Consider the following 11,836-nt stretch of genomic DNA (forward strand, 5'->3'; position numbering starts at 1 on the left):
CGTGATTCAGGAGGCTGATGGCTAGTGCTGATTAGATTTTGGTCAAAATCGGTCAAAGGTCAAGGTCACAGTGAGGTCAAACATCCAAAAAATGATAACTCGAGAACGGAAGAAGCTTCCAATGTCAAATTACACCATGTGATTCAGGAGCGTGGTGGCTCGCGCTGATTAGATTTTGGTCAAAATCGGTCAAAGGTCAAGGTCACAGTGAGGTCAAACATCCAAAACATTCGATTTTTGATGGTTTGGTACAGAATCATCGTAGAAACTTCTGGTTTGTGTCGCTACCTTCTCTAGAGACAGCTTTTATTAGACAAGGTCAGAGGTCAAGTTGACGATTTCGTAAGTACCAGTCTATGACTGCTTGTGACTTCCGAAATCTGAAGATTTCTTAAGTATATTGATGCCTTCCGTTTCTGTTTGTTTGTTTGTTTGTTTGTCGGCACGATAACTCGAGAAAAGAAGAAGCTACCAGTGTAAAATTACACCACGTGATTCAGGAGGGTGATGGCTTGTGCTGATTAGATTTTGGTCAAAATCGGTCAAAGGTCAAGGTCACGGTGAGGTCAAACATCCAAAAAATGATAACTCGAGAACGGAAGAAGCTTCCAATGTCAAATTACACCATGTGATTCAGGAGGGTGGTGGCGAGCGCTGATTAGATTTTGGTCACAATCGGTCAAAGGTCAAGGTCACAGTGAGGTCAAACATTCAAAACATTCGATTTGGTACAGAATCATCGTAGAAACTTCTGGTTTGTGTCGCTACCTTCTCAAGAGACAGCTTTTATTAGACAAGGTCAGAGGTCAAGTTGACGATTTCGTAAGTACCGGTCTCTGACTGCTTGTTACTTACGAAATCTAAAGATTTCGTAAGTATTTTGATGACTTCCGTTTCTGTTTGTTTGTATGTTTGTTTGTTTGTTTGTTTATAGGCACGATAATTCGAGAACGGAAGAAGCTACCAATGTGACATTACACCACATGATTCAGGAGGGTGATGGCTCGTGCTGATTAGATTTTGGTCAAAATCGGTCAAAGGTCAAGGTCACGGTGAGGTCAAATATTCTATTTTTGATGGTTTGGTACAGATAACTCGAGAACGGAAGAAGCTACGAATGTCAAATTACACCACCTGATTCAGGAGGGTGATGGCTAGTGCTGATTAGATTTTGGTCAAAATCGGTCAACGGTCAAGGTCACAGTGAGGTCAAACATTCGATTTTTGATTGTTTGGAACAGAATCATCGTAGAAACAACTGGTTTGCGTCGCTACCTTCTCTAGAGACAGATTTTATTAGACAAGGTCAGAGGTCAAGTTGACGATTTCGTAAGTACCAGTCGATGACTGCTTTTTACTTACGAAATCTAAAGATTTCGAAAGTATGTTGATGACTTCTGTTTCTGTTTCTGTTTGTTTGTATGTTTGTATGTTTGTTTGTTTGTTTGTTTGTTTGTTTGTAGGCACGATAACTCGAGAACGGAAGAAGCTACCAATGTCAAATTACACCACGTCATTCAGGAGGGTGATGGCTCGTGCTGATTAGATTTTGGTCAAAATCGGTCAAAGGTCAAGGTCACGGTGAGGTCAAATATTCGATTTTTGATGGTTTGGTACAGATAACTCGAGAACGGAAGAAGCTACCAATGTCAAATTACACCATGTGATTCAGGGGGGTGATGGGTCGTGCCGATTAGATGTTGGTCAAAATCGGTCAAAGGTCAAGGTCACGGTGAGGTCAAATATTAGATTTTTGATGGTTTGGTGCAGAAAACTCGAGAACGGAAGAAGCTACCAATGTCAAATTACACCACGTGATTCAGGAGGCTGATGGCTAGTGCTGATTAGATTTTGGTCAAAATCGGTCAAAGGTCAAGGTCACAGTGAGGTCAAACATCCAAAAAATGATAACTCGAGAACGGAAGAAGCTTCCAATGTCAAATTACACCATGTGATTCAGGAGGGTGGTGGCTCGCGCTGATTAGATTTTGGTCAAAATCGGTCAAAGGTCAAGGTCACAGTGAGGTCAAACATCCAAAACATTCGATTTTTGATGGTTTGGTACAGAATCATCGTAGAAACTTCTGGTTTGTGTCGCTGCCTTCTCAAGAGACAGCTTTTATTAGACAAGGTCAGAGGTCAAGTTGACGATTTCGTAAGTACCAGTCTATGACTGCTTGTGACTTCCGAAATCTGAAGATTTCGTAAGTATATTGATGCCTTCCGTTTCTGTTTGTTTGTCGGCACGATAACTCGAGAACGGAAGAAGCTACCTGTGTCAAATTACACCACGTGATTCAGGAGGGTGATGGCTAGTGCTGATTAGATTTTGGTCAAAATCGGTCAAAGGTCAAGGTCACGGTGAGGTCAAACATCCAAAAAATGATAACTCGAGAACGGAAGAAGCTTCCAATGTCAAATTACACCATGTGATTCAGGAGGGTGGTGGCTAGCGCTGATTAGATTTTGGTCACAATCGGTCAAAGGTCAAGGTCACAGTGAGGTCAAACATTCAAAACATTTGATTTGGTACAGAATCATCGTAGAAACTTCTGGTTTGTGTCGCTACCTTCTCAAGAGACAGCTTTTATTAGACAAGGTCAGAGGTCAAGTTGACGATTTCGTAAGTACCAGTCTATGACTGCTTGTTACTTACGAAATCTAAAGATTTCGTAAGTATATTGATGACTTCCGTTTCTGTTTGTTTGTTTGTTTGTTTGTTTATAGGCACGATAACTCGAGAACGGAAGAAGCTACCAATGTGACATTACACCACATGATTCACGAGAGTGATGGCTAGTGCTGATTAGATTTTGGTCAAAATCGGTCAAAGGTCAAGGTCACGGTGAGGTCAAATATTCTATTTTTGATGGTTTGGTACAGATAACTCGAGAACGGAAGAAGCTACGAATGTCAAATTACACCACCTGATTCAGGAGGGTGATGGCTAGTGCTGATTAGATTTTGGTCAAAATCGGTCAACGCTCAAGGTCACAGTGAGGTCAAACATTCGATTTTTGATGGTTTAGAACAGAATCATCGTAGAAACAACTGGTTTGCGTCGCTACCTTCTCTAGAGACAGATTTTATTAGACAAGGTCAGAGGTCAAGTTGACGATTTCATAAGTACCAGTCGATGACTGCTTTTTACTTACGAAATCTAAAGATTTCGAAAGTATATTGATGACTTCTGTTTCTGTTTCTGTTTATTTGTATGTTTGTATGTTTGTATGTTTGTTTGTTTGTTTGTTTGTTTGTAGGCACGATAACTCGAGAACGGAAGAAGCTACCAATGTCAAATTACACCACGTGATTCAGGAGGGTGATGGCTCGTGCTGATTAGATTTTGGTCAAAATCGGTCTAAGGTCAAGGTCACGGTGAGGTCAAATATTCGATTTTTGATGGTTTGGTACAGATAACTCGAGAACGGAAGAAGCTACCAATGTCAAATTACACCACGTGATTCAGGGGGGTGATGGCTCGTGCTGATTCGATGTTGGTCAAAATCGGTCAAAGGTCAAGGTCACGGTGAGGTCAAATATTAGATTTTTGATGGTTTGGTACAGAAAACTCGAGAACGGAAGAAGCTACCAATGTCAAATTACACCACGTGATTCAGGAGGCTGATGGCTAGTGCTGATTAGATTTTGGTCAAAATCGGTCAAAGGTCAAGGTCACAGTGAGGTCAAACATCCAAAAAATGATAACTCGAGAACGGAAGAAGCTTCCAATGTCAAATTACACCATGTGATTCAGGAGGGTGGTGGCTCGCGCTGATTAGATTTTGGTCAAAATCGGTCAAAGGTCAAGGTCACAGTGAGGTCAAACATCAAAAACATTCGATTTTTGATGGTTTGGTACAGAATCATCGTAGAAACTTCTGGTTTGTGTCGCTACCTTCTCTAGAGACAGCTTTTATTAGACAAGGTCAGAGGTCAAATTGACAATTTCGTAAGTACCAGTCTATGACTGCTTGTTTGTTTGTTTGTTTGTGAACAGTATTACGGAAAAACTCCTCAACGGATTTCGACGAAACTTGGTGGGGGGGGGGGTAGGTATGGTCCAAGCATCATGCCATTAGATTTTGGACTTGGTCCCCCCCCCAAAAAAAAATTGTTGGAGAAAAAAAAATTTTTTGGCATTGCTACATGGTTTAAGTGATTTCCAACCCCCCCCCCCAAAAAAAAATTGTTCGAGAAATGTTTTTTTTTTTTGCGTTTCTACATGTGATTTCCAACCCCCCCAAAAAATTGTTTCCCCTCCCCCCCAAAAAAATAGAGAATTTTTTTAATTTCTACATGTTTTAAGTGATTTCCAACCCCCAAAAGAAATTGTTGGAGAAAATTTTTTTTTTTTGCATTTCTACATGTTTTAAGTTATTTCCAACCCCCCCCCCCAAAAAAAATTGTTCGAGAAAAAAAAATTTTTGCAACTTTGTTTTTCAACAAAATTTCGATTTCTTTGTTTTGCATTTCTACATGTTTTAAGTGATTTCCAACCCCCCCCCCCAAAAAAAAAATGGAGAAAAGAACTATAACTCTGTCAGCACTGTTGACATGTTTAATGAATAAGATATAAGTTTCACTTGAGTGACCCAGCAGTATTGGCGGCGGAGGTTTTACACTTTTCCGAGTGCTCCCCCTCTAGTTATATCTTGATTTTGTCTTTTTTCAAGGATTATAAGTAGGGTGGATTTACTGGTTCTGGCTCACTTTTCCCCATGTAAATGAATGGGGGATTTTCAGCGATTCCCTTTTTTTTTCCCTAAAAATAAACCCCCTTTTTATCCGTTTTTCCCTGCTGTGCAGGGGTTAGGCTTTTTCTTGAGGCAATGTTTTATGGCCGGATGCCCTTCCTGACGCCAACCGTGGTCGCCTCTTACGACACACAGGGATATGGTACACCTATTCTAACCGGGGCATACACCGGGACCAGTACACTGGCACTCATTTCGCCGACCTCGGAAGGATGACAGGCTGAGTCAACCCCCTGGTGTTAATTCAGCAGCCAACGGGGCTTGAACTCAAGACCCTGGCATCCCAAGCCACCACCCTAACCACTAAGCCAACACCAGGCTTTGTTATTATATTATATATAACCAGGCTATCCCAAGGTATATTTATTTGTCTCCCTTTTTAACCTGGAGGTTGAACAGCTCACTCATTGAACCTATAAAGATTTGTTCATTCTCAAATTCCTTCAATAGTTTAATTTTCTTTGCACAATAATCCCCATCTATAATATTGAAAAACAAAACATTTGAATCTTTATATTTTTTAAGATACCTCTTTTGTGCCATTACGAAATGATAAACTTCTCTTAATGATCTCATCTGGCCACCTCCTGAGCCACATATCATTTTGAGATTATAGTAAATTGTTTCAAATGTTTTCAGTTCATGCCGTGAAAATGAGGAAGTGTTTTTTTGACACGGTCGTGCTGTGTGAATGAGGAAGTGGTTTTGGACTGTCATGCTGTGAAAAATAGGAATTATTCTGTGGGACAAGGTCTCGTGTTTATATTTTATCTCAGAACACGAACTGAAAACATTTGAATCAAAACCATTTTACGTATGTTTTGTAAATGATTCATACAATCGCCCAGTTATTTTCCAAGCTGTCATTTCCTGTGGCCGCACCCAATGCTTAGGTAATTTCCTCGTCGTTGCCTTATAAGTGATTCACCAGACAAAGTTTCTGCCAGACGGGATTTTCATTTTTACAACTGAGACATGAGCAATCTTTCTTCCGATGAACAAAACAGCTCAACACAAAGTTGGTAAGTTGGTTCCTCTTTGAACGATGAAGCAATCGATTTTAAATTAAATCATGATAATTCTGATACATATATTTTTTCCCTGACAGGTCGTTGGAAGAAGTGGAGTTTACATATCACGATGAGGTGCATCAAATGAATACTCTTATTGAAGAGATCAATGATTTTAGAAGAGAATTGAAAGACATTTATAATGAGTGGTACGAAGTCTTATCACGTCCTCTGATCTCGAAGGAATTAAACCAATGGTGAGACACGTGTGTGTGTGTGTGTGTGTGTGTGTGTGTGTGTGTGTGTGTGTGTGTGTGTGTGTGTGTGTGTGTGTGTGTGTGTGTGTGTGTGTGTGTGTGTCTCTGTCTGTCTTTCTACCTACCTCTCTCTGCTCTTATTGAAGAGGTCAATGATTTATAATGACTGGTACGAAGTCTTATCACGGTCTCTGATCTCGAATGAATTAAACCAATGGTGAGACACGTGTGTGTGTGTATATATATATATATATATATATATATATATATATATATATATATATATATATATGTATGTGTGTGCGTGTGCGTGTGCGTGTGCGTGTGCGTGTGCGTGTGCGTGTGCGTGTGCGTGTGCGTGTGCGTGCGTGCGTGTGTGTGTGTGTGTGTGTGTGTGTGTGTTGCTTTCCCTGTCTGTTTGTATCTCTCTCTGTCTGTCTCTTCATCTATACCCTTGACTTATTATTATTTTTTTTTTCAGCACTATCACACATCAGCTGTTGAAGCAATCTTGTACAACACATGATTTTCTGGAGGTAAATGTTTCTGAATTATTATTAATATCACTCTCTCTTTAGAATGTCGTCTTATGTTGGTTGCATCATTAGTTTGGACGCGGTTTTGTCATTACACTGGAATTCATTTTATTGACCTTGAAATAAAAGGATGACAGGCTCCTGGTGTGTTAATTCAGTGGTCAACGAGGCTTACTCATATTACCATGTAATTATCTTTATAAAACCTAATTATTATCCACTTTTTGTTTCAAAACAGAATATGGTGTCTGAGTTTCGAAATCACAAGACATCTGAAGAAGATTGCTGGGAAAGATTATACATTCTCGCAAATGAATATTTAATATTTTCAATATTAATAGATTATATTTGTTTTGTTTACAATTACTTGATTCTGAATTTCAAAAAGAGAATCAAGACATGAAGGGAGGGTAGGTGCGCCCCCCCAATGACCCATCACCCCCTCATCCCATCCCTCCCCTCCCCATGTGTGTGTGTGGGGAAGGGTGGGGGTGGGATGAGGGAGGTGGTGGGTCAAAGGTGGGGGGCGCACAGGGGGGATGAGGGGGGTGGGGCTTCGGTGGGCGGGGTGTGTGTGGGCGGGGTGTGTGTGGGTGGGGCTTGTGTGGGTGGGGCTTGTGTGGGTGGGGCTTGTGTGGGTGGGGCTTGTGTGGGCGGGGTTTATGCGGGGGGAGCTTGTGTGTGAGGGGTTTATGTGGACAGGGTTTATGTGTGTGGAGTTTTTGTGTGGAGCTTGTGTAGGCAGGGCTTATGTGGGAGGGGTTTATGTGGGCAGGGTTTATGTGGGCAGGGGTTTATGTGGGTGGAGCTTATGTGGGAGGGGTGAATGTGGATGAGGCTTATGTGGATGAGGCTTGTGTGGATAAATGTATGGGTGGAGAGATGGGTGGATGTGTGGATGAGTGGAGCTTGTGTGGATGGGTGGATAATTTTTTAATTAAATAAACATGTTGTGTGTGGGGAACTAATTAACTAATCACTAATTTTGTGAATATGATGAATATGGGTGGAGCTTGTGTGGGGTTTGTGTGTGTGGAGCTTGTGTGGAGTTTTTGTGTGGAGCTTGTGTGGAGCTTGTGTGGGGTTTGTGTGTGGTGGGGTTTGTGTGGGAGGGGCGTGTGTGGGCGGAGTCAAAAAATTTCAATTTATTGGAGCTTGTGTGGGGTTTGTGTGTGGTGGGGTTTGTGTGTGGTGGGGTTTGTGTGGGAGGGGCGTGCGTGGGTGGAGTCAAAAGGGGGCGGAGTCAAAAAATTTCAATTTATCTTTGTCTTTTGTAATTCCTGTGAATAAAATGAACCTAAAATCTCTTCCCCTTCCAAATCATATATTTTATAAGTCCAAGGAACCGTATCTATTACATCAACAATTTTAAAAAGTTCTTTCGTCCATCGTTCAGTAAAACCCTTTTCAAAATGAGATTTCCACCTATATATTCTTACGATATCACCAACTTTGAACTTAGGTTTTCTGACATTAATCTCTTTCATATTTTAATTTTGTAAATGTTTCTGATGGTTTCATATTTGTTGACGTGTGAATCGTGTCATTATACTTATCCACAATATCCTGAATAAAAGATGACCATTGTTGTGAACCGAGTTGTGTGAATTTTTTAAATAGTCTCTCTTTTAAGGTACGATTAAAACGTTCAACAACAACTGCCTTCCCTTCATTAAAGGTACTGTATAATGTAATACTGTTATTTTTTAGAAAATTCATAAATGTCTTGTTATAAAACTCTCTACCCTCATCAGTCCACAATTTTTTAGGTTTTCTCTTACTTTTATTAAATATCTGTTGAAAGGCTAACATAAGAGTATTACCTGTTTTGTTTTTTAATGGGACAACCCATGCGTATCTACTCCTCAAATCAATAACGGTTAAAGCATACTTGTACCCCTTATCATTATTGAGTTCAATCAAATCAGCAGACCACATATAATCAACTTCCTTGGAATAAACTTTCCTTCTCTGAAACTTTGTGAATATTGGTTTATGTAATTCATCAGCTAATTGCTCTTCAGTCTTAATAGCATCATTAGAGCCTATAAGTTTTTTGAATTTCCAAGTCCAAGTTTCAATTTAGCACTGATCATCTTCTTCACAATGAACCGATCAACTTTTTCTCTCAAGGTTGGATTTTGTATCAGAGACAAATTATACAACATTTCTCTATCGGCTTCATGCTTTTCTTCCAACGTTGTGGTATTCCCATAATCAATATCGTGTCTCATGCACACTTCATCAACTCTATTGATAGGCTTACTCCAGAATTTAGGATTGTCTTCCTCATCTAATCTTTTATCCAAGTTTGTGCCTGGACCACAGAAAGAATACCCTGGAAGATGTAATTCCCCTGGTATTCCAGTAGTTGTAAATTTACTTCCTGATAAAAACTTTTGTATATCTCCTCCGAGTTTGTGTTTGGAGATAAATTGATTTTTTTTTAAACCACACACCGAACATATACCTTTTTGTATAACCCTGTTATTTTTACTTTTAACATATGAAATATTTTTAGTATTAGTTTTCTTTTTACATTTGAGACAATAACTCATTTATTTATGTGAAAAATTCCTGCAGAGTGCAAAAACCTTTTTAGTTTCCAACATGCACATTTGAATCTTAATTTTTAAAACATAAAGAATCCTTAGAAATGCCTTCACTCTCTCCTCCATTTATTAAAAAAAAAAAAACTTGAATTAAAATGAATAGCTTGTCGATGATAGTCTTGAAGAAAATATTGCAAATAGACTTGTCAATTCTTTGTTTTCCTCCTCGGTGGGTTGAGTTATTTTCTGTAATACCACCAATCTTTTTTGAATCTCACTGGTTTCCATATTTTGATATTTATTTTGTCTCACTCTTTCCTCCCTCTCCTCCCTCTCTCTCTCTTCTCTCTTTCCTCCCTCTCTCTCTTCTCTCTTTCCTCCTTCTCTTTCTTCTCCCTCTCCTCCTTCTCTCTCTTCTCCTTTTCCTCCTCTTCCCTCTCTTCTTCAACTCCTTCCTCATCCCTTACTATCCTTGAATCGCTTACACCCCATAGAATATTATACATATATTCATCAGGATTTCTTGTTATTCCTGTATCCAAAATAATTTTTTTACAACAGGAAACCAATAAAATTTCTTTTGAATTTCTAAAAGAGCCTTACCTTTTCTTAACTTTATAATTTTTTCATTATTTAACATTCTAATTAAATCTAAAGTTGTCGGTTTATCAACATCAGCATAATGCCAATCTTTTATTGAAAATACCTCATTCTTATGTTGTAGAACATATTTATTAAAATACCGAATACCCTTTTCTTGAAGGTATGCTTGGACACAGAAATGATAATTTTCTTGAAGCCTTCTTGCTGTCATTTATGTATTAGAAATATATGTTAGAATAATATTATGGCACGAAACACCTCCCCATCTTCCCATCGTTAAATCATTTTGTATTTCCTTACTTATTATATATAATCCTGTTTTTTCTGTTTTCATGAGATAAACAAGGGCAAAACCATTATTATATTCACCCTTATTAAATTCTTTTATTTGTTGTTTACTAATCGTGGACCCACAAAACTCATTCTCGATACCAAGTGGATAATATTCTTCCTTACGAGACTGATTTAATTGTTCCAGGTCTTCGAGGTTAATTTTAAATGACCAATTATACCCTAAATCATTCATATCATACCCCCATTGTTCTATTCTCATACAAACGATACGCCCTTCTTTATAAAAATTTATTTTAATTCGAACTGTGAATTCTGTATGACCTGGAGATAATATCAACACTTCTGTATCTTTGGAATACACAGCCGTTTTATTTAAGGATATATATTGTGATAAATCGCTTAATCTCACCAAGTCATTCGCGTCAGTCGGGCTTGGATAATTTTTTTTAATTTAAAAGCATTTTTCATGTTAATATTTTTGGTTATATTATATTTATGTCGTTCAGCCTGTGCCTTTGTGTAATAATATGATAAACCAATATCCAGTTCTTGAGATACACCAAAGATAGAACCATCTTTACCAACATAAGTCATTTATATTAGATTAAAAATAATATCATAAAAAAATTTATTTTTGTTGAGTTGAAATAACACATATAGACATAATTGACCACAACACTTGGAATTTAATTCTTGGACTTGAAATGTTTGATAAACACCATTCTGTAAGAATTTTATGACTTCAACAGGTGGTGGAAGACCAAAACTATCAAAATAATATTTGTCTTGACTATTAAAAATACAAACCCAATGAGAACCGTTCCCATTATTATCTTCTAAGTTCATAATAATATTCTTTGTATGTTTCGGCACATTTGTTAATTCATCTCTCATACAAATAACCACATTATGAATTTTTAATTTCTTACAATATTTAACAAGTTGTAAATTTGATGTTGTATTCTTTCCAAATTCTTTCAACCACTCATCAATGCTCATTTATTTATTAGAAAGATATAATCCATTACCTCTTTTCGTTAATTTTACACCTGCTTGTGCTATAGAAGAAAGCATATCTCCAACTAACAATCTCGCTTTATCAGGCAGACCTTCAAGTTTTTCAGCAAAATTTACAATTACACCACTTCCACTAATTTGTTTCTCCAACTCTTTGTTATGTCTTTCCAATTCTTTTTGAGCCTGGAGTTGAGCCTTCCTTTCGTTGGCAGTTTTCACCGCTGTTGAAATACCACCCGTCAATGCTCCAACCGCATTTAAACCAGCAAATAAAGGAATTAGAAATGGGAGAAATCCTCCACTCGTCTCTCTTATTGAATATTTTTCAACATTGGTTTTGTCATTTTAATTTTAAGTGAGCCAGTGTCATTCAAGATTTTAACCTGTTCTCTTGTGAGCAAAACATCAATTCTTACTGCTCCTTTTCTCTGAATTGTATTAACGTTAATCGTACAAGGCTTTTGATTTTGAACACAAGATGATAGTTTATGGAGATTGATTTGATTAACATATACCCCAGTTGGTACTTTGCCACTCATTTATTTAACAAAAAATTATGTGAGACTAATCATCACACCATTATCTGTATTAATCTGCAATTCTGTTTCTTCCAAAAGCAAACAATATGTATCAACTTCTTCACTCTCTCCTCTTTCAATGTATAGGGAAGTATCCACTCGATTAGACTTTATAGTTTCCTTTTGCGCGCTCAGGTCAAACGCAGAGATTGTATACAAACTTTTAAATGCTGTCATATCCAAAATAGGTTCTTTATTTCCATTACTTTCACACACCTTTTGGTAAGACTTG

At 38.1% G+C, this 11,836-nt stretch overlaps 1 long non-coding RNA gene across 1 annotated transcript; it reads left to right on the forward strand.

The window, feature by feature from the left end:
- Positions 1-4,519: 4,519 nt before the first annotated feature.
- LOC147007477 (uncharacterized) lies at positions 4,520-6,961 on the forward strand. Its single transcript, XR_015054163.1, has 3 exons — positions 4,520-6,024; positions 6,506-6,560; positions 6,799-6,961. It is a non-coding gene; the product is annotated as an uncharacterized LOC147007477 (long non-coding RNA).
- The last annotated feature ends 4,875 nt before the right edge of the window (positions 6,962-11,836 follow it).

Source organism: Eptatretus burgeri, unplaced genomic scaffold, assembly GCF_056783735.1.
Source record: "Eptatretus burgeri isolate ZD-2024b unplaced genomic scaffold, Ebu_testis_v1 Ebu_testis_scaffold_146, whole genome shotgun sequence".
Taxonomy (NCBI): Eukaryota; Metazoa; Chordata; class Myxini; order Myxiniformes; family Myxinidae; genus Eptatretus; species Eptatretus burgeri.